The 24733-nt window shown below is 40.2% G+C and overlaps 1 protein-coding gene across 5 annotated transcripts in view; it reads right to left on the reverse strand.

The window, feature by feature from the left end:
• The window catches only part of Dgk (diacyl glycerol kinase 1), a 506799-nt gene that overhangs the window by 355300 nt on the left and 126766 nt on the right, over positions 1 to 24733 (reverse strand). For all 5 annotated transcript variants that reach the window (XM_083137145.1, XM_083137133.1, XM_083137139.1 and 2 more), the window contains one exon: positions 14908 to 14960. The gene's annotated coding sequence lies outside the window, so the exon portion shown is untranslated. The remainder of the gene's footprint in view (positions 1 to 14907; positions 14961 to 24733) is intronic.

Below are 24733 nucleotides of genomic sequence, written 5' to 3' on the forward strand. Positions count from 1 at the left end.
TCTCTCTATCTAGTATGCTGTCTTCATCTCTCTCTCTCTTACGCTTCCTCCCTCCCTCTATCTCTCTCTTCCTCTAGCATGCTGTCATCTCTCTCTGACACACATGCTTCCTCCCTCTCTTTATTTATCTATCTCTCTCTCTCTCTCTCTCTCTCTCACTCACCCTCCCTCCCTCTATATCTCTCTCTCTCACTATCTCTTTCTCTCTCTAATATGCTGTCTTCATGTGTCTCTATCTCTTACACGTTTCCTCCCTCCCTCTATCTCTCTCTCTCTAGCATGCTGTCTTCTTCTTCTTCTTCTTCTCTCTCTCTCTCTCTCACACACACACACACACGCGTTTCCTCCCTCTCTTTATCTCTCTCTCTCATGCTGTCTTCATCACACACACACACACACACACACACACACACACACACTTCCTCTCTCTCTTTATCTCTCTATCATATGTTGTCCTCATTTCTCTTTCTCTCGTTCATTCTCATGCTGCCTGCCTCTCTCTCTCTCTCCTTTCACGTTTCCTGCCTCTCTCTCTTTCATTCTCATACTGTCTGCATCTCTCTTTCCATAAAAATGTTACCTGAGGAATATTTCCAGCCGTCGAAGTAATAAAGAAGATATCGAAATGAGATTCCGCTCTGCATCTTTTCATCTTCACCTAATGATATTCCGAATCACGGCTCCTCAACATTGGCATAGCAACGGACTCAGCGTATCGTTATTGAACACCCCAGGCGTCATTTGTGCTTTATCGAACGGCGATCAGTTCGATGATATTGGCGGGGGACTAACGAGCAAAGCTGGAAAATAAGTTCGAAATGAGGTTACGGAAGCAGAGATCAAATGTGCAAACATTCGTCGTTTTGCACTCTTCTAAAGAACCAGCAGAGAAACATCTCTAGTTACTGGGATCGAGAGTTGAATTTGTGAAATGCGTTGATAACGTTTGTTTTTTTCCTTCGTCAAAATGTCGAAGTTCGTTTTACATCCACTCTACTCTCACGTAGGCTAATCAGGACTGCACGTTCCAGATGATGAGTGGAAATCTTGCCTGTACTGCATTTTGCAAAAGTGAAGGATGCGAATTTGGGAACTGTTCAAAGAAGGAAAATGATCGAGAAACTCAAAATATTTTGTATATATACTGCTGGACAAAAGAAACGGACACCTTAATATTTGACATCTGAATTGCAATTACTTGTCAATTACGCTCTCAGTTAAGTATTGAACAATTAAAAATTCATTATTGAACATTTTCCATACTTTTCCGTTTATTATTTATTTATTTACTCGTATTTGTTACACCTAGTAGGCTCAACATCAATTTCATGCAAGTTTGTTTTAATTTATTGATTTTCAATTCCTGTTGATGTTATTTTGTTTAATGTCTGGAGAGCCATGAATTTTGGTTCATAGTAACCATAGTATAACGGATATTATTGACATTGTCATTACTGGTGATTTTTTTGAAGGTGTATTGTAAGTTTGCTAGCTTGAAAATGAGACGTGATGAGGTACGTAGTAAAAGCAGTAGCTCTTCGTAATGATGGTCGTAGCGTGCGCTATATTGGTAGGGTGCTAACTATAGCACGAAGTATACTACCCATGAAGCTCTCGGATGGTATGATGCAACTGGTTCCTATGGTAGAAGACCGGATTCTGGTCGGAAACGATGCACAACAGCACGCAAGATCGTTTAATGCGTATCATAGTCTTAAGAGACCGTCGTACGACTTCAAATATTGTGGCACAGCGTTTGAGAAATGTTCATGGAGCTGTGGTTTCTTCACGAACAGTTCGTAGAAGACTGAATGAAAGTGGTTTATCATCTCGGAGGTCGACTACAGGTCCCAGGTTGTTAGCACGTCACCGGAAGCGAAGACTGGAATTTGCTACACAACACTTACATTGGAATGTGGAGCAGTGGGAAAAGGTTTTATTCTCCGATGAGTCAAAATTCAACCTACGTTCATCAGACGGGCGTGAACATGTGTATAGAAGTCCTAATGAACGTTATGCACAATGTTGTTTCGTTGAAATAACACCCTTTGGATGCGGTGGTGTCATGGTCTGGGGAGGTATCTCTTTACAAGGACGTACAGAGTTGGTTATTGTAGGGAATGGGGCAATGACAGCTCGCAGGTATATTAAATAATGTTTGGCAGATCATGTAGTACCATATGCACCATTCATAGGCCCGAACTTTGTTTTTATGCGTGACGATGCGCGTCCTCACATTGCAAATATTATCACGGAGTACCTGGACGAAGTTGGGATTACGCGATTAGAATGGCCACCACAAAGTCCGGACCTAAATCCCATAGAGCACGTCTGAGATCAACTGAAACGACATATCAGAAACCGCGCAATAGTTCCAGAGCTAAAACGTGCTATTCAAGAAGAATGGGAGCAATTGGACCAAGAAGTGATTGCCAACCTTATTCGAAGTATGCCACGGCGGTTACAAGCTGTAATGGATGCCCGGGGAGGTAACCCCCGCTACTAGACAGCTTATATACCCCACCAGTACCAGTTAACAATATTAAAAAAAAAAATTGCTAAGATTTCCTTCTTTCTTTTCCTAGTTTTCTGTAACTTTCGTTTTTGTTCTAAATCACTTATTAACAATAAATTTTAATTTGTTTTCTGTTGAATATATTCAGGTTTTCTTAATTCCAATAATTTCTGCAAAATTTAGTTAGCCTTCGAATCGGAATATATGCGTTATCACAAAAAATGCAAGTGTCCGGGTTTTTTGTCCAGCAGTGTATATTTTTTTACTATTTTTGTAGTATCAATTACCGTGAAGACTTCCTTTCATCTTTTAAATAACAAAAAATATTCTGTAAATTTCAATTACTCCTTTTTGGAAACGAAATTGCATTATTTGTAAATTGTATTTTCTTAAAATGTTATTTAAGGTAAATTTATAAATGTAAAAAGGAAAGCATTTGAAGGGTTAAGTTTCTATAAAATTTCAAAAGGTCTTCCGACAAAAGTTTCTGAACCTTACAATATATAAAATACTATTTCTTGAATTTGGAATTATTAACACTTTCAACCTGCAGTTATCTCATAAAATATGAATTTTCTACAAAATAACTATTATTATTTTCAATTATGAAAGTTTACACTATGTGGAGAATTTCTGTGAAAAGCGGACGTTAATAGGTGCCACCTCTACGGATATATATATATATATATATATATATATATATCAATTGAAAAACTATCGAATATGGTGTACTCTTTTCACAATTGTGGTCGTCAGTCGACAGGTAGTGATTTGTTCCTCGACTGACAATTGTCTTTAGAAACATTCTCTTCCTGAATTACACTTTTCCGCCATCTTGTTTCTTCCGAACGTGATATGAAGGACGTCACTTCTTTATTCTTACTTTGTCGGATATTTTAGGTCTTCGTCTTGGGTTAATAACGATGAAGATGAATTATGAACTGACGAAATAGACGAAATGAACACCATCATACACCCTTGGTTCTAACCTGGAAACTCTGGCTTCATAGTTGGATCATTTCTTGGTCTGGCAACATAGAAAAAAATAAACATCGCCGTTAAATCATATAATACTACCTAGGTAATGCTAAAATGGTGATAAGGGTATGCCTCATTCAGGTACAAACTTATCTCTGGCGCCTATCAACCCACACGAGCCAATTTCTCCATCTCCGGGATGATCTCTTCCGCTTGACTTAACCAAACTCCAACAACAGCTGAAGGCAAGTTCCGCAAATCGATAGGGTAAGAGTGGGGGGAGGCCAATATGATGGATTTTTCCTCCAACCTACATCGTGTAAAAGATACCGCGTTGTGGGAACCTTATGAGGATGGTCGGTACAAGACTGAAAAAAGCGGAATATAAGGTTGACTCACTCTTCCTAAGTGAGTTTCGTTCTATCTTTATAGATATTGCCCGCGTTCGGATTCTACCGGTACTAGTGGTATCTTGAGACACGTTTTGCAATGAACGACCTAAAAGTGTTGTGGAGAGTGAAGCGATAGTCGATTTAACTTCTTCATACTCTTTAACGTCGTCGTTCTTTTCCTCGTGTTCATCAATGTACTTTGTTAACTTCCTTTGGGTGTTTATGGTAGGAAAGAAATTGGAGCCACGTCTAAGATGCGTTGTTATCCGTTTCTCCCTCCCTACTCTCTCTCTCTCTCTCTCTCTCTCTCTCTCTCGCTCTCTCTATTCTCAACTCTTTCTTACCCTTCCACTTTGACTCTCTCTCTGTCTGTGTGCGTATGTGTGTGTCGCGTTATCCCTTCCTTCTCTCCCCCTCTCTCTTGCCTTTCTCTCTTTTTCTGTCCCCTTCTGTGTGTTTTTGTTACCCCTCTCTCTCTTCAGCTTTCTCTATTTCTTACAGTTTGTCTTTTACTTTCTATCCCACTACACTATGTGAATCTCTCTCGCTCTCTCTCTCTCTCTCTCTCTCTCTCTTCAAATTGCCCTTTCTATCTCGATCTTTTTCTCTTTCTCAGTCTTTCTTATCAAATCTCTCTCGCTTATCTCCCTTCTCTTTCCCCATCTTTGGGGAAAGATACGTCAGAGCATTATGACGTAACGTTGCCAAGTTTATCGTACAGCTATGAAATGTGGGGTTGATAACTTCACACTATCACCCATCCACCGCATCTTGATTAATGCAGCTTTTTCCTTAATACTTTATATGCAAATCGATTCTACACGTATCCTAGGCAAGGCATCCCCCAAATAAAACAATACACCTTATCCCCTCGCAAACATTAATCACTTTCTAAGTGCTCCGGAATATATCGCTTAGTTATGTGTCTCCATATATCATTTCAGTTCTTATAGTTCATCGTCATGCCCAAATAGTTTTATTGTGCAGTTCAATCTCAATTGCCCTTTATCCTATAATCCTCACATACTGATTTAGTTTTTATAAGTCTACTTTAAGCAAAGAAGGGGTTATCGGTACTGGAGCTACATTTTAAAGTGGTATCCAAACCACTATGCCTCCACCGGGGATTGAATCCGAGACCACCTTCATTATATAGAGACAGCTTGACCACTACGCCCTCTCACACAGTATTATGAAGTAAAAAGAAGAAAACGTACAGGATTCATTCATTTCATCGCAAATATTTTATCATTCTTGTTCGCAGAAGGCACCCAAAAGTCAACCTTGCCACATAGTGAGGTTGACTGCAAAGTTATCTGCCAACGAGGTTCTGGCGCCTGGACCTGCAGCCATGATACAGATCCACCAAGGCATTTGAAATCCTGGCATCGGAGCAGTGGCGCTAGTGTCGCTATTTAAAGTCACGGGAAGCCTGTAGTTCGCATATTTTCCGAGGTTTCAGACGTTTTGGGCTTACTATACTCCTGTAAGAATTGTGTTTTTGTGACTGAACATTCATCCATCTCATTGTATCACTATTCATCCTGACACGTTCTTTGGTCAAAAGAACATGATTTAACTACCAGAGCAAATAATAAATTCACATGAAAGACTCGAAAGCATACACGTGATGCCTCTCAGGGTGTCGGGGTAATATCTCTCTCCGTTGTTCAAACCAAATAAAAATCAAAGTTAAGTTTGCACTAAGAAAAAGGAAGTTTATTTTACTTTGCAAACTAAATACTTATATTTCTAACATATAATCCATGTCACTCCAAGAAATTAAACTTCTTATAATTCAACTTGATCACTCTATTTCCAAAAGCCGAGCCCAAACTTCCAAGTCAAGACAATAGACACTCGTAATTGCCATGGCAACAGCTCTTAACAAGATAAGTACATACAGGTTTGTCACTATCCTGACATTATCAGTGACAGGTAAATTACAGAAATTAAGATTAAAGAACAATAAACATTTGCAAAAGAGAAAAGATAATTAATAACAATAAATATTAGTGCAATGGGAAAGGACGTATCAATCCCCATCGTCGCGATTAGCCAAAAGTGGAAAAAAGGGACATAAAATAATTAAATCAATCAAAATCATATAAAAAAAGCAAGGCGTAGCAGGTCATTTGTAAGGAACTGCCTTAAAAACAAAACGAAAGATCACAAAGAACAGTGTCAAACAGTACTTCCAGTCAATATTATGAAAGTGTCACAGTAAAATAAATAAAGTGCTTAATATTCTAAAAATTTACTCGTCGATTAAATAGATTGGCTGAAATTTGAAACTCATGCCTGCGCAGTAGTCTATTACAAGTCTTATCAGGAGCAGCACATGAAAACTCGTGTATGTATACTCTCCCACCCTCACCCCATTTGCTTCTGAACTCGTGAACGCCGCATCACAAATCAACACATGCATGTAATGATGGACCCCGACTAAACGTTGAGCTGACCCCCGTTGCTATGGAGGGATCCCGACGCATCAGCAATGTTTGCGCGACGTGTAACATTAATCTCCACAATGAGGGCATCCTGCGGGTTAATGATTCAAGCACTTCATAAATGAATGCATGGAAACCGGAGGTAGGACCGTTGGATTTCTCCCAGCCACCGCAACCAAAGGCGGAACGTATGTAAATGCTCCCTTGCGGAAACGGAATGGTCGGAAAGAAAAGCCGGTGAAGGGAGTAACCTCGAAATGGGAAGAGTAATGAGGAAAACTATATTTCAAAATCGAAATAAGAAGTGCAATAAAATCGGGATGAATGATAACGAAATGAAATTCTGTCCGAAATTTACGAGGGTAAATAATATGAAATCCTCACTTTGTTGTTGTTTTTAGTCAATTTTGACATGCAGGGTTGCACAAGTATGCTGTATTTCAGCATAGAATCGTTGCCGAATAACACATACTTTAAAGGCAATGCCTGATCAAGGTAAAAATGATCGAGAAGCACGTGCAGCCACTTTTGATCCGCTGTGAAGGTCTTTGCACACATCTTGCAGCGAAATGGAATCTTCCACTACGTAAACTTGCTGGCGTGGTACAGTGGGATCTATGAGTATTACCGTACAAATTGTCCATGACCATTTTCATTAATTTTTCTCTTACATCCTGTGTGTTTTGAAGCGATGAATTTTTATGTATGCTGGTACAGAAGTTGTCAACAGCATGTTTGGAGTTCTCTTTTAATTCTTGAAGCTCTTCTTAGGTCAAATAAAGTGCACGAACATGGTGATGGACGGATTTTTGCACGGTAATACTCACGGGTCCTACTGTACGCATGCATAGGCATATTCAACTTAATTTACCAAACAATTTCTGTTGGTTTCCATGGAACAAAACAGCATTGCTTTGAACTGGTGCAAGCGTGGAGCGGAATCTCCACTTCAAACATCACATTGCAGAAATCAAAGCCACATAATATGATGATCACTGGCATTTGGACGGTTCTACAGCCCCTCCTTGAATATTGAAAAATCGAAATCAAGTTAATTCAGTTACTTCGAACAACTGCTACAACGAAGGTTTAAAAACTAATTACGATATATTTTATAGTATACTAGCTGATTGCCCGGCGTTGCCCGGGTATTTATTTATCCCAATCTTCTATTAGACAGGAATATAATGAATTCTAACTATAGTGTAAAATGAACTTGGAGTTGAACGGCATTGAGAGTGTCACTATTCATCTCAGCGGCCCCGAAAACTATGGCTTCCACACTAATATCGGTCGTTTTATATGTCACCCCCTTCCCATCCCCACCCCTAGGGGTGTCAGGTGTGTCTTGGAGTTGAATGGCATTGGGAGTGTCACTATTCATCTTACCGACACCGAAAAGTAAGGATTCCACACTAATATCGGTCGTTTTACATGTCACCCCCTCCCACCCCCACCCCTAGGGGTGCTAGGGGTGTCTTGGGAGTTGAACGGTATTGGGAGTGTCACTATTCATCTTAGCGACCCCGAAAACTATGGATTCCACACTAATATCGGTCGTTTTCGATTATTTTTACATGTCACCCCCTTCCAACCCCCACCCCTAGGGGTGCCAGGGGTGTCTAACCCCCCCCCAAGTATTTCTTTCCAAATTGTAAGTCATCTGTGTACCAAGTTTGGTCATCGGGAATGTCACCAATTAGCTTAGAGACTCCGAAAACTATGGATTCGACACTATTCGAGGTCATTTTTGACATGTTATTTTTCACCCCCTCTCACCGCTCATTCCGATTGGAGATTAACTTTAAGTTGAACGGCATTGGGAATGTCACTATTCATTTTAGCTACCCCAGAAACTATGGATTCCATACTAATATCGGTCATTTTCGATTATTTTTACATGTCACCCCTCCCCACCCCACCCCTAGGGGTGTCAGGGGTGTCTTACCCCCACAGTATTTCTTTCCAGGTCACAAGTGGTACGCGTACCAAGTTTGGTTGAAATCACTCCAGGCGTGTCAGTTATATGCCGGAACAAACATACATACACCACACACACATACATCCATTTTTATATATTAGAAGAATATATTCTCCCCTCATAAAACGAAGCTACGTAATATCCACCTTTACAATTCCAGCTCCCTTCCAAAAAAAACCTGTGTACGCTAGTGACGGTGATGGACAATTTGCAATATCTTTGAACATGACAAAATGTACTCATGAAACCTACTCTCAATTGCAGAGTATGTTAAGATTTCAGTCAACACTTTCTTTTATACGCGTAATAAGGTCTACTGAGAAATGATCGTCATGGATTGTAACAGAGTTGGAAATCTATGTTAAATAGTTGGAAAATAACTTAATTGAAGATATATATATAAAAAACTAATTATTGCAATATGGTGTACATATGCTGTGTTAAGCCGGCCTCCATGACAGAGTGGTTAGCACAGCGCTTTAAAACGCCAGGGGTCCTGAGTTCTAATCCCAGCCTGGGCATCGGTGTTCTTTGTGTGTGTCCCTTCATCGATTTCATCGTATCATCACTCATCCTCATCTTCGCGATTAACCAAAAGCGGCTGAAAAGCGAAATAAGATGAAACAAATTAAATATGCTGCGTTAAAGGATGTTACAGTACTAACATGTGAAGACAATAAATTAAAACATATGAGCAGAAGCTTTTCAACTCATTAAAAGTTACTGCCAATTAAAATATAATTGCGGGCATATGTAATATTTATATATCGCCTGTTACGAACTTACAATTAGCATAGGAACAACTCTCAGGCATCCTACCCACATTAACACAATTTAATACATGTTGTTGCGTTGTCCTTAGTAGGACCTGTAGAAAAGAAAATAACGCACCTGTAGAAAAGAAAATAACGCACCTGCAGGTCAACACCTTATAATTCATGCGATTTCAATTAATGGGAGATAATTTCGATATATATTGCACGTGTGTGAAAAAGTGTGGTTTTCACGTTTTTCGTATGACAAGATAATGTTATAAAGAAAATAAATGTTATTAAATGATTTCTTTGTTGGATCATAAGAGTACCACACCGTGGTAATTGATTATTTTAGAACGGGGTGTAATGGGCGACCCTTTGTTGAAACACCTAAATGAAAACCTTTCTTCCAAGTAACACACCCTGGACTGTATTTTGCAGACTAGCGAGGCTCTGCCGTCTGGACTCACAGCCAGCATAATAATCTGTGGATTTATGTCGGGTCCTGACGTGTGTGTTTACAATTGCCCTTTCGTCCATTTCATCTGATCACTATTCATCCTCACATTCGCGATTAGCCAAAAGCGGCAGAAAAGCTAGGTGAAATAAGTCAAATCAATCAATCAACCGTATCTGCAATCACATACAATTGTTTTCTCCATGCTTCAATGTTTCTTTTAAAAATTCTTGTGAACCAAACTGGAAAATTTTGCTTCGAATTCTTAAAAAAAAAAAACAGCATCTCCTAAGAAAATCTCAAGGACAGAAAACCATATTCACCGTTACTGCCTGTACGTATTTCTAATTTGAAAAGTGAAAACCAAATAGATTGTGCATTTCGATAATTTACTTACACAAATTGCGAACTGCAGGGTGAAATAGGCACGCGGAAGGAAACCTAAGTTTGATGACGTCATACACCTCCGCGTGGGCTATCTTAAGGACCTCGCGCACTGAGACGTGGGGAAACACGGGAAAATCAGGTAACATAACTTATATCATCTGTTTCTATTGAAATCAAATGGTGTAACGCTTATTACAGGAGAACACGGAATTTCCGGCTAGGTTATCTTAAGGGATATCGACCACTGAGACGTCAGAAGCGAAACTGTTCCGTTCTGTTGCCACACTTCCGGCGTCTCAGTGCGCGTCAAGCTTTAGAAGAAGGTGGAGGTTCAGCAAACTAAGAAGGAAATGACAGAAAACGCCGTTCACATCGAGGCATATCTGTTTACAACGGTTCAGCGGTACGTAACCGTCTCTCGTCCCCGAAAACGAAATTTCTCTGGAAATCGGAACAAGATCGGAGCCACTTATCTCTCTGCAAGGCACGGACCAGCGACACTATCGCGTGAAGGAGTGACGCGGGTAATGGAGCGGGGTTAACGTTCCGGAGGGAGCGCACCGCGATGCGTGCCGCATGGAGAAAATAACGAGCCCCGGAACACGTTTGGCCTCGCTAACAAGCGGCCCCTCGAGGACGTTCCGGCGGATTGTAAAACGCGCATCAAGAGTGGCAGTATTCGAATTCTGTGGCTCCTGATAATGAATATAGGCCAGTCGTGAAATGAGCGTTTCCTGTGCTTTCTCGCGCGCCGAAGTGACCGACGTGGAAATTTGCGTCACGGTGCTTAGGTCGCGAGAATGCATTTAACTTCCTCATCAAAATGGGGAAAGTTAAATGCAAAGTAAGATAAACTTGTGTGCCTCTATACAAGTGTCATGCCCAAGGTACGTAGTGATAATGTCAGAAAATCAAATTCGAAATATAACATTAAAGGAAAACCCATACCAAAGAGAAACGAAAGTAAGGTTGAGGATTTGAGAGCGATGAGGAGAATTGGAAATAGTAATAATTGATTGTGGAAGAGGTTAAGGTTCACAAAGTTATGTAGTGATAAAGACAGAGAACGGTTAAAAGAGAGAGAGAGCTTAAAGTAATGGTAAGAAAGAGAAGGAGTAAAAAGAAGTGAGAGATAAGGGGTAAAAAGGAAGAGTGAGAGATTAAGGGGAAAAGGAGAGAGTGAGAGATAAAGGGAAAGAGAGGAAAGGATATAGAACGGTTGAAAAAGAGAAAGCGATAGAGTAAGGGTAAAAAATAAGTGAGAAAAGGGTAAAAAGAAAACAGATAAGGAATATAAAGGAGAGAGAGGTTAGCAAGAAGAGAAAGATAAGGAGTAAAAAAGGAGAGAGGGATAAAGGGGAGAAAAGAACGAAGTGAGAGAAGGGTTAAAAATATAGAAAAATGGTAAAAAGATAAGAGTGATAAAGGGTCAAACAGAAGAGAGTGATAGATAAAGGGCAAGGAAGAGTGTCAAAGGGAGAAAAGAACGGTTAAGAGAGAAAAACGGAAAAAGGTTAGAAAGGGTAAAAAGAAAAGAGAGAGAGGGGGGAAGAAGATAGATAAAGAGTAAAAAAGAAGCGAGTGAGAGAAAAGCTAGCAGAGACGAAGGATAAGCAAGATTGAGAGAAAGGTTAAAATGAAAGATGAAGGGGGAGGAAGAGAGGGGACACGAGCGAGAGAGTGAGAAGATGTCAATGTCAATGCTACTTTAACCTTTCTGCCAATTTCCAAATATCACTGATTACCATCCACAAAATATATCGTAATTCCGTGCCGTCAATACAGTTTCAACTTGTTTCCCAAGTTTACGTTCACCCCCACCTTCCTAAAACATGAACACGCATTCTTCTTATGGCATTGCTTAAATTTTAACTGTAAAATTCCCCAAAACTTTATTAAACATCTTCTCTTCACAGGCAATAAAATTCCTCTACCGAGCTTGCTATTCTCATTGTGCATTTTATGGTTCTAAACACAACTCCGTATCAGACTTTTCCATCACACGCAAATCACCCATGCAGATTCTTTGTGTGAAACTTCTCAATCGCGAAGAACTGCATGTGCTTGTATCATAAAGCCTGCTTTTTTACAGCCTATAAGAACAAAAAGCACGTTGGATTTAAGCCTCGAAGAAACTTCATGGGGCATTTTACGGCAGAAGTTGCTTTTAATGCGTTTCCGAGGCGCGAGATGGCTCTCTCACTGACGAACGCTGAGAGCAGTTTCAACGCGAAAGGTTTAAATTTGATTTCCTGCGAAAGGACGACTAAAGAATGATGACATTTCACTGTATGATACCTCAGCAGAGGCTTTCAGGAGACTTCTTTGTGAATGTATGTTTTATCATCGAAACTAATTACCCAAAGAAGCATTCATTCAAGATGCACTAAACATGCAGTAATAGAAGAAAAAACTATTCCTGTACTTTCTGCAAGAGTTATCGACTCATCGCCCCACTCAAGACATTTATCGACTCGCAACTTATACAATTCTCGGCAAGGAAAATCTTTGAGACTACTCACAAGCTATACTCTGCATCAAGTTGGAGTAAGATAGGTCAGTCTAAGGTAGCCCGTGTACCCAAGGTGACTCACTTTACGAAAATCATATTAGTATTTAACATAGCTTACAAATGGCACTACATTAATATACCCAGTCCCCCTCAGGTGCACCATGCAGAAAACGAACTATCTTTGGCTGCCAGCAGCCATTTTATTCAAGTTTTTGTGGAACCCCTGGCGTCGTAGGGACTGTGGAGACCAGTCCTGCACGGAGGTCAGATATTCGTCGTTACTGTATACAATAATACATGTCAATAATCAAAAGTTTTGACATCAACAATGTTCTCTAAAAAGATGTAGAAACATGAATAAATATGTTTTTTTGACCACAAGCATCATTTTCTAAGCCAACTATAAGCCGTGAGCTACCTTGGGAATAGATGTAACGGTTTTGTAATTCTTATTTTATTTAAGCAATGTTACAAAATATCCATTTGGTAAACGTTGTTAATTAGTTATAGGAGGGTTTTTTTAATTTCCAAAATTTGTCTCTCATTAGAAATTTGTAAATTGCCCTAGAGGCATAACTGGGACCACCTTTGGGTTCACCTACATTACTCTAGCCGAACTCTATTCATAATCGGGGGATTTGCCACTAGGCTATCCTAGGATATAGTTTAATGGTCGCAAGTCCAGTGGAGCAGCACAAAATTAGACGCTGAAGGGGCAGAAGTGACAAAAGCCATCGACAATAAAAATTACTTAATATTGTGATAGTAGCAAATTAAAACAGCTATTTAAAACTTATTCCTGTTTTCCCCAAATCTTGGCATTGTTTGGTGATTTTTTGTGAGAATTTTACCACCAAATGCTAGTGGTCTTCAGAGTTGTAACAACTGCTCTCATAAATTCAACGTCGGGTGGCAGACTTTCTAGTTGGGGCATTCTTCACAGAGAATGCTGATGTCCTGCAAGAAATTGACTATGAGTCTCTCATAGTTTGTTGCCATGAAATCCAGAAGGAAACAGTTAAGGCGAGTGTTTTCTTGTTAAATCTCAATGCATTGTTTTATCAAAGTTAATGAATAATTTTTAATCATGTGTGTCTATATTTAAAAGTTTACAAGTGCTATTGATACAGAGCATGTAATTAGTGGAAGTGATGTACCATGATAACAAAACAACAACATTAATAAGGTCGACAGGGCCCAAAACAAAGAATAGCTTAGGGGTCCCAAATTTTATAAATCCTACATCCTTTTCGTAATAACACCTTCGCTACATATACCTATCTTACGAGCATGTTACGAGAAGACCATCTCAGCAAGCATAACATTCATGTCTACAACCATCGCAAAGGTAGCCAGTTTATGATGGTAGCGTCTAAATCTAAAGTAGATTTAGGGATCAAACCTCAGGCTATGTGAGAGCCTGGTGCTAGGGGATATTGGCTGCGAGAGGTAAACTTATAACTTGGGGTACTACCCCGGAGACACAACGGTAACACTCAAACAAGCAAAAGGGAGCTTGCCCCTGTGAAATAAGAACAGCGCTTAACCATTAGATTTTAACCCTTCGATTGACTGGTCTGGCAGGGTTGTGAGAATGATAGAAAAAGGATATAGGAACGTTCGTTTACCTGTAGAATTCGATGTGAAGATCGTCTCGCTGATCCGTAGATAAAACACTCTTGAAATAAAACTCTTTTCGTAGCGTAACTCCGGTAGAAACTTCGATTCGCGCACCTTTCCCCGCGGTAACTCTTTTGATAATTAGCCCATAGATCGGAGGCACGGACTGTTCACGCGCTAAATTTCTGAGCACAACTGGGGTGAGAAATGTTCTCTCGAACTACAATATTTATGTGGAATTTAAAATTGCGATCGCTAAAACCGTTGACGGGACCGCGTCTATCGCCAACGGTGTTTTTAGCATAAGGCTGTGTTTGCATTAATTTTCCTACGATTTCCGGAAGAATTCGTATCAGCGGTTTTTTACATCAGCTGAATTGATTGGATTGATTTGGTGTTTTAAGTCCACTTTATGCACAGCAATTGGGACTGGACCTACAGTTTAAAGTGGGATCCGAACCACTATGTGCCTCCACCGGGTATCGAACCCGGGACCCCTTGATTACAAGGCAACGACGCTACCACTGCGCCATAGGGAAGGCCCTTACATCAGCTGAAGATCTCTGGTGTAATTTGCTTTAAGGAAGCTCTTTCCAGCTGGGCCCTTTTCATGAAGTGATTAGACTATCGGGTTATGACGCCCGGGGTCCCGGGTTCGAGTCACGCCTTCGGCCTGATACGATTGTTGCATAAGCGTTATAAATGGTATTGCTAAAATCAAGTAAACAATAATTAATTATAATAAAAGATCGTCTACATACAGACGCCTTGTGTATGACTAAATATATACACGAGAAGAAAGAAGAGAGAAAATATGAGACACGTACGAAAGGAATTAAGAAACAAAAGGATGAACTTACCTTCTGCAGTCCTAAAATAGCATTTAGGAATGGCCTGAACTTCTGTTCTTATCCTGAAAAAGAGAAGTAAAAATATTATTAAATCTTTTCTAACAACTTTGACAATAAATGTTGTTTATGCATAAATATAACGCAATTATTATGCAAACCAGACATGCGTTTCTTAGATAAACTAATGTACAGCAAAAGACTGAGAAATAGAGAAATGTGCCACCTTCTTTTGGTTAATCGCATCTGTAAAAATGAAGGGCGAATTCATTAAGTAGATGAAGGAACAAACACAACGAAAAGCTCTTGTCCTTCCTAAGATGAGATCTTAATAATATTTCCAACAATGTCCGTGCATGGAGAGGCTCTGGAATACTAATAAATGGGTAATTGGGGGCAAGCGTGGATGTAAAGTAGTAGATGTGTGGTATAGATCAAATCACCTCCACAAATTGCCGAGATTGTGAATATATGAGCCCCTATGTACCTCCACATATCCCCAATGCCGTTCCGGTATATTGTAATGCGCACATGTATTATTACTTATACAAAATGTCATTTTATCTCTATATCATGACCCTGCAAGGTCAATACAGGTGTTTTACCACCAGTTTTCTTACTTATATATGCCTTAAATGTCGTTTTACTTGTAGCTGTACTTACATCAGTATCGAGCATTGTTATTTTATGTGTCATGACCCTGTGAGGTCTATACTTTCCTTATTATACCATATGTTGTTTGGCAAAACTGTAATTATGAAAATTATGTGGGATGCACTGCTTATCTACGTCGAATACATGCCAACTGCCAGCGGAAATACGGTTGGTTCCGTGGATTGCCAAAGGTTGCAATCGTGCTCTGAGATTATACAAGAGCAATTGCAGGACTTCCGCCTCAGTTGGCTGCCAGATGCCAACTGGCGAACATCTCTAGGAACCCAGGTCAAAGTAAAGGAGAATGCAGCATGTAAAATAATTCCAGTAGCAGCAGACTCTGCAACTACCTGCCTAGCCTGCTCATCTCTGAGTACGGTATTGTGGTGGTACGTGCAGAACGTCGTCCGATCTCTGCTGCAACTGAGTGTTCGCTTTCTGTCCCGTCCTTCCTTGACTACGGTCGCTTGTTGGTTCGTTCCTTCGGACGGCTTTGAGATATCTATTAAGGCTGCATATGCTCTCAAGACTCCTCACCTACTCTCGCTCTCTTACAATAGAGTTGTACAGTTACGGTCACTGCTGGCTTGTAACGAACCCATTCAAAGTAAATGATTTTATTACAACCCAGAAGTGTCCGTGACTGTACGAGATCAAGTTTCTGCGAGTGTTGCCTGTAAAGACTTCTTGAAACTGATGACCTAAACCAGTGTGCGAATTAACGGGTGGGATGCCAGGGATTGCCCTCCCACACAAAACATTTTATCCCGCCAAAAGAACATTATTTTTATCCCTGCCAGGGATGTATTTATCCCCCTCAAAGAAAATGGTTTGAAAATACTTTGAAATTTCTTGGTTGTTCGGGATTACCTTCATAATTCACACCCAGTCACTTTGAATTATTATTTTTTTACAGTACCCTTCGGCATGTAAAAACATGGATCAGAGGTACCATGAAGCACGTAGATTAACTGGTCTCTGTCTGATATGTATTTTGAAAAAGTATAAAAAGACAGAACTGTTCATCAACAAAGTGATAGGCCTCCCCGATGTCGCAGTGGTAGCGTCCTTGTAATCAAGGGGTTCGATACCCGGTGGAGGCCCATAGTGATTCGGGTCCCACCTTAAGCTGTATGTTCAGTCCCGATTAGCCTTACTGTCCATAAAGCGGACTTAAAACACCAACTCCAAGTGATATATAGATGTGTATGGAAAGGGAGCAAGGCGAAACCAGGTTCTATCTAACTAGTGTATTTTAAATTCGATTTGAATTTTATGATTTGTAAAGTAATAATAATAAAGCAATAATATTATTATTATAGCAATAATAATAATATCAACAACAATACAAGTTTTTATGACTGAAGAGCAAGATATGAAATCTTACTATCCCCTCCCCCCCGAGAAAAATCTGCAGGCGCCTTGGAGTGGGCATCCCCCCCAAAACAAAAAGTTTAATTCACACAGTGCCCTAAACGAAAATAAGGTTTTTGATTCTCAACGCGCCTGTCTTCCCTTCTTCGAGACAGGAAGAGAGTAGTGCTGATGTCATCCAGTAAATTGTGCATAGTAATAGTGACGTGAACAGTGCGGCGCAAGGAGCCGAGAGCTGTGTGTCGTGACCTAATAAATACCAGTATGTGTTAAACTAATGGTCCAGTCTAGTTCGTTGCATTTTTTGACACTCTGTGCAGTGCAGGCGTATCCTGGTGTCAGGCTGGTGCAAGAAAATGACGTTCAACCAAGTAGACGAATAGAGGGTTCAAGTTCACAAGAATCAACAAGTGACTGCCTGTTGCTTTAAACGTGCATTTGATTAGTTAGCACGCACAACGTGACAACGTGTACACAGCTCCGGAATATAGCGCAAACGGTAGACACACCAAAATCACTACCTGACACCAAATGAACGAAGTAGACAATGTCAGTGTTGCACTTTGTAAACAACTCGACCCGTGAGTGCAAAAAGGGCCAAAAAGTGTAGCTAACTAGTCGGGGCTACTATTCACTAACACGTTGAATATTTTTGTCAACAAGCTCAGATTTTTCTTGAGTTCCAGCGAGGTCATGGCGACCAGACAGGGAAGAAGAGACGTTAAAACACCCGAGCACAAAAAGTCCACTGGTGGGAATTGAGAAAGGGAGAAAATATGAAAGTTTTCTCATTTGGTTCCCCACCCACGTCCAGGCAGGTTCCGAAAGTAAATTAGAAACGATTTTTAAGCAAACTGTTTTTCTCTCGTGTTTGTTTATCTAGTTGTGAGAGACGCGAGGAAACTTTGTTTGCGCGAGAGTGTGTTTGACGAGCTGGAATGAGGGAGGGAGGACCTCAACCAAAGACTCGGTGGAGTTGGAAGATGAATTTCGTAATTGGCTGACCACAGTCCATCACAACCTCCGCCTCCTTTTGTAGCACTCGTGACGTCAGCAGGAATAAACTTCGGAATTATTTTCGACGTTAATTGAAACCGTATCCCAGACAAAGCCATAGAAAAAAACTAATTTATTTTTACAGCTTTTTTCGGCATAAGTATGCAAAGTTTAATGAGGCACACTGCAGACTCTGTCCGTAATCTTGGATTCACATGAACCTCAGCATTACGTGAATCAAAAATTAATTCCAATCTTATTTTAGCACACGGATTTCCTGCGGTTTTCCTCAAGAAATATTACTGTGTTTGATAAATAGATAAATAGAAGTAGCCAGACATGTTGGGGACACGATTGTCCACACAGAGAAGAAAATGCATTGGTATTAATTCATGCGCTTCATTTTTTATTATTTATTATATACGAGGATCGTATAGGGTCGCTTTTCTGTCACTTTTGGCATCCGGACGGGCCAGGAATCGGCGCGGAGACCGCATTTATGTCAGTGACCCTGTGTTGCAGCGTCTACCTGCGAAGGAAATCGCGATCAAATAGCCAATTAGGCCCACCGCTTTTGCAAGAGCCGACAACGTTAAAATTCCCCCTGGTCCGCCAGGGGCAACGGCTGGTTCGAATCCCAGTCTTGCCATGGCTGTTCTTTGCGCGTGTCCATCAATTTCATCATATCATCATCACTCATCCTCATCTTTGCGATTATCGAAAAGTGTCAGAAATGCTAAGTAAAATAAACCAAATCAATCAATAATAGCGATCAGTGGAACTTGTGAAATCTTATAAAGTACATGTGTAACTCAAAATCGCTATTTTTGAGATACGTTTTTCTTATTATTGCAACGACGATTTTTATTTTTATTCAAAGTCTAGAGATTGAACCATTGAATGGTTTTTGATTCAGATTTAACCATGGTGATATATTTCCTTTGGATCATATGCTACAAAGGACTCGAAATTTAAAGATAGATAGGTTATGCGAATTTTGTGTGCTCATAATACGCAAGCACATTCACTGAGATCATGTTAGATACCTTCAATACCTTTCCCATACAGTTTTGTTTGCGGCAATACCATTGCAAAAAAGGTCTTCAAAGAGATGTATCTATTTCTGCAGTTCTCCCCTTAGCATACAACGCACCTAACTACATACGCATTCGATTTTCAGAATTGACGCCATTTTAACCAGAAGCTTTGGACATGGATATGAATCGATGTTGTACAAATAAGCCGAATATTGAATTGGAAATGCCGCCCACCTCTATGGATTTGACAATACAAATATGGAGCACAGCAAATAATATTTGTATATGTTCATTCTCTTTGGTCCCTTATGCCGGGAGGATAATTTTATTTTAACTTTGTCCATTGACAGAACTGGAAGCAGTGGCTGCGTGAATATTCCTCTGCGTGGATTTCAGATAAAGCAAATTCTATTTGCTGTTTCCAACAGGATCCAGCAACGTTCAGTGCAGGTATTTAAATCCTGATTCTGTGAAAAAAATTATTAATATATGTTTCGTGAAATGAAATATCAGTGAGTGGACAGTAAAAATAAAGTAGACTTAACAGTGGAACAGTCCTCGCGAATTATATGTATGCGCGGAAATAAAGTTTGTTTTTTAATGTTTTGTGCGTTGTTGTTGATAAAAAAAATAATGGTTGTTTTTTCAACGAAAAGAGCTGCGGTGATAGGACGTCTGACTGCCACGCAGGAGACCAGGTTCGATTTCAAGTGGGATTTTTTCAGCATTGCCCATACATGGAAAGAGACTGGGATTTACCCAACCGGAGGGGGAGATTTATAAAATTTAGGCACCTAGGCTATCCTTTGTTTTGTTATCATTATTGGTTACTTCACTTCCACTATTTGCATGCTCTGTACTAATAACACTTGTAAATTTTAAAATATAAAATAATTTGAATCAAAATTATTCATTAATCTTCGTTTTTGTTTATGATGATATGAACGATGTGAGAAGTTAAATGCTAGAAACTCCTTCCACCTTCTTTCCTGAAAAAAGGCAGTAAAAGGACTTGACGTGTTTCAGTTTGCTATTATCAGAATATTAAGGAATTTTAATAGTCTTATTATCTTTGTTACTTCTGCCCGTTCAGCGTCTCATTATTGTGCGTCCCTCCCGCTGGACTTGCGTCCCCTAGTCCATAAACTGTTGTATTTCCTGGGATGGACGAAAGGATCCAACAGGCACCGTCACAATCAAGACATTTATCGACTTGCAAAGTAGATAGCGCCATGGGTATAGCCTAGTCAAACCTCCCTCTGAAACCAGCCTCTAACAAAATGTTTACCTGGAGGCAACCTTTAGGTGCAAATGCGGCTGGAGGTAGGTGCTGATCATATCACCTCTACAAATGACCTAGATTCTGAATCTATAGGTCCCTACCTCCATACCCTCAGCCATATATCCTCACTGCATGTTGTAAAATAAACTGCATGAATATTCTGTTTAAATCCGGTACATCAAAAAGTCTAAGTCGCACAACAACGGATATACCAAATTCCAACCCACTCGTGGCATTTTCGGAACCGCAGATGGTAACTTTGCTGCTTGTTCCCCTAAAACCATGGGCGTGTTGAAGCTTGTTCAAAGCTTCGGTTTGAAACTTGTCGCTCGATTGTGCTCCGGGGCGTCGTGGTTTGTTTTAGTGGCTGAGGTTGATTAATAGTGTAGGACTCTTTACTAGGTTCCCTCCCTCCCTCGGGGCATGAAAAATTGAGAGCGCCAGAGGAAACAGAGGAAGTTACGGGAATCTTGTGGTCCCAGGGGTTAGGAATGAGGCCAGGGGTTACGTGATTAACATGTGTTGTTTCTTATAGCAAAGGAAACGGTCGATCTTCGGGCGTCCGCCAAGGAGGGAATGAGGATCAACGAAATTTGAGAGGACCTTCCTTGCATCTGCGAAATGAGTTCGATAAACAATAAAGCGTATCTGTAAAATTATACCAGAGTTGTCACGTGGAACAAAAATGAACAAAAACTAGCCACAAATCAATCTACCAATGGGATTTTTCATCTAATAAAATTATATGAATTAATAACTAAAGTTAACTCGAACTAATAATTCTCGTAATTCTGTAATTTCGGATATGCTCTGCTATTTTGTTGTTGTTTGGTGAGGTTGAATTAATTTATTTATTCATCATATTTGTATTCAAGTGTGCTGTTGGAAGGAGAATAAATATTATAATTTACTATTATTAAAATAATAAATGACAAGAATTTTTAAGCTTTAAGTTGGGCATAATGAAGTTTCCCGATTCCCATTTCTGGTGGAGGCACTAGTGTGTTTTTATTGTATGTTTATGGCCTCACTTGAAATTCCGGTAAGCTAGTATTTAATTAATAATTAAGAAAACGCACTGATATATATTTTTTAGCTTTTAATTTCTCTCAGACAAGAAGCTCGAAGCATGCCAATTTCCCATTTCCTTTCTCCCCTTTGCTTGAGATATAAGTTGCATTATAAAAATTTCAAAGTAGGCCTTTACATGTGAACAACAAATCTTCGTAACAAATGTATCCAGATGTGGACATAGTATTATAGTATTTTGTCTTTTTCGTAAATGCTGATCGTTATATCTTGACCTTCTATAATCGAACTTACATCAACATCAAAGTTGCACACGTGTAAACGATATAAAGACACAGTATTGATTGCTTCGACTTTTTCAAACACGTATCCTCCCACCGGCCCTCTCCGTTAACGGTGTGGTAAGGCTGTTGCCTTGTAATCAAAGGGCCAGTTCGCGGTGGATACTCGTACCGGTTCTAATCCTACTCTAAACTGTCGGTTAAGTCACGATTAGCCTGTCTGTTCATCAATTAGACTTTAAAAAAATTGTCAAACTATCTCTTGTATCCTTTCGTTTTTACAAAACGTTCCGGATTTGTATCCAATTTTACCCAACATTTCAACACAACCGCACGATAGGGTCACGTAATCAGGAAAAGTAGCGAATATAGAGAGGGTAGGATAAAAACCGCAGCAGCTGCCGGCGGTGATATTTTAAATCCGGTGTTTCCCCAGCTTGCCCCAACTCTGGTTGTTGCGTTCTACGTGTTGGCGGTGAGCTTCTGTGTAATAAATGAAATTGTTCCCCTTAACCCCTATCCTCTCGCTTCCAGCATGAAAAATAGAAGTCAACTTCGCAAAATAGCAATGTGGTGGCTGAAAATATTTTATCGGTGACGGGCCAATAGATATATGTGTGTGTGTGTGTGTGTGTGTGTAATATATATATATTAACAAAAATAAGCCTTTGTCAGGCAAAGCAGCTTATGCATGCACGCCTACTGCTGGTCGTCATACACGGCCCGCTTGCTCTGTGCCAGGAAGCATGGTAGAGGGGTTAATACGTGTATGTACGGCACGTATGGCGAGAAACGCATTTGCATGTTGTTTTTTTTCGGACAGTAGCGGAAAACTGAATTACATTCGTTGCAACTGGATCACACGAGCAACACGAATGTTCCATGTACTCGTCACATGAGGTGATGTTAATAACGACAACCTTTTCTTCTTTGCGTGTACGGAATATTGTTGGACTGGTGACAGTTCAGTTAAATTAAAATATCCACCCGTACAGTGAGCAACCTACATTACACTAAAATTTAATGGTTATTTAAAGTTGTATTAAATTGTATTGCAAGTTTAAACTCTTACATGTTATTTCCATAGATCATCGTTTCTCAACCTATGGAGCACGACCCACTGCTGGGTCCCGAGGGGCGTTTCGTGGGTCGCGAAGTCGGGCTCGAAAATTTATTTACTGTGTCTTAAAAACGTATTCAACTTAAATTGTTTTAACAATTAAAATTCAACCCATGTTGTACGTAGTATCAGCTCAACATTTCTGTTATTCGCGCTCTGCCATTGCTTTTTACCGGCATCTCTCATGTTTAACTCAAGGGAATCAGACATCTGTCGTTTTCGTTTCTGTCGCAGCAATGAGTTATTAATTATCTGCATGTCACATGCATGTCGACTTAAGGTGTCGCCTGATATTTCCGAGTGTGTGTGGGTGTGTGTGTGTGTGTGTGTGTGGGGTGTGTGTGTGTGTGTGTGTGTGTGGGTGTGTGTGTGTGTGTGTGTGTGTGTGTGTGTGTGTGCGTGCGTGCGTGCGTGCGTGCGTGCGTGCGGCGTGCGTGTGCGTGTGTTGGTGTGTGTGTGTGATGGTGTGTGTGTGTGATGGTGTGTGTGTGTGATGGTGTGTGTGTGTGATGGTGTGTGTGTGTGATGGTGTGTCTGTGTGTGTAAGCAGTTGCCGAGAGGTGTCAACTGTCATATTTTCACATTGCTATCCAGCTTACAAAGCAAACCAAACGCCTGTGAACAAATGGATTGCGGAAGTTTTAAAGAGGTAAGTGGATTATTTTTCACAGTTAGTCTTTTAAATTACATATTTACTTTTCTAGAATGAAGTATGTGTAATTTGTTTAAGCATGCGTTAGCAAAAATATGATTATAAGTTGGGTGCACACCCCTACAAGTAATTCTGCCGGAGTTCAAGTTTATGATTGATTGATTTAGTTTATTTTACTTCGCGTTTTGTGCCTCTTCGCTAATTTGCGAAGATGGGGATGAGTGATGAAATGATGAAATTGATGAATGGACATTCACAAACAACCAAGCCCGAGCGGGATTCGAACCCGGGACCCTTGGCGTCGCAGCGCGATGTGCTAACCACTTTTTTTTCTTTTAAGGAATACCCTTATTCGGCAGTATCCCCAGTCATTCACACATTTTCACAATCTTTCACACATGTCAAGTGTCACTGTATTCACATTGGTTCTCATATTCGGACAAACATAAACATCCAAGCCCGAGCGGGATTCGAACTCGGGATCCCTAGCGTTGCAGCACGATGAGCTCATCAATCGGCCACAATGTCCGGCTCAAGTTAATGGGTACCACAAAGTGTAATATCCTTCCAGGTGGGTCCCGGCCTGAAAAAGGTCGAGAAAACTGCCATAGATTGTTGATTCCTTGAAATTGCCACCACACTGTATATGTGCTAAAATGGAAAAGAGCGAATGTTCATAGTTGCATTGAGGATCCGTTGCATACCTCTCATTTTTTTTATTCTAGGATTATCTTATATTCTAACGTGGCTTCTTGGCCTCCCTAAGGCTTAGTGGTAACGTTGTTGCCTTGTAATAAGGGATCTCAGGTTCGATACCCGGCGAAAGCATGTAGTGATACGGATCGCACTTTAAACTGTATATTTAGTCCCGATTAACCTATCTGTGCATGAAGTGGACTTAAAACAAAAACTCAAACTACAAAAAAGAAAAAAAACTCATGTTTTATTATTTTTGTTTTCTTAATAACCCAGGCGTAGTCTTATTAGGTTAATGATTGATTGAGTTGGTATTTTAAGTCCACTTTATGCACATTAAGGCTAATCGAGACTGGATCTACAGTTTTAAAGTGGAATCCGAACCACTGTGCCATGTGCCTCCACCGGGTATCGAACCCGGGACCCCTTGATTACAAGGCAACAACGCTACCACTGAGCCAACGGGGAGGCCCTCTTATTAGGTTAAGAGAGTCCATTTGCGGATTCATCATATGTCTCCATGAATGTAACGCATAGTACCTTTGTTTCAATAAAACCTTATGATTGTAATGGAGAAAATATCTGATACGGCGGGTGTCCTCGTATTCACATCACAGTTGTACATGCATTGAGGTAACGGCTGGACACTATTCAATGAGGCTCCGACAAATTTTTACGTAATACCCAGAACGTTGGTCGGAAAAGAGCGGTTTCGGT

The sequence above is a fragment of the Lepisma saccharinum genome, chromosome 1 (genome assembly GCF_977018435.1).
Source record: "Lepisma saccharinum chromosome 1, izLepSacc3.1, whole genome shotgun sequence".
Taxonomy (NCBI): domain Eukaryota; kingdom Metazoa; phylum Arthropoda; class Insecta; order Zygentoma; family Lepismatidae; genus Lepisma; species Lepisma saccharinum.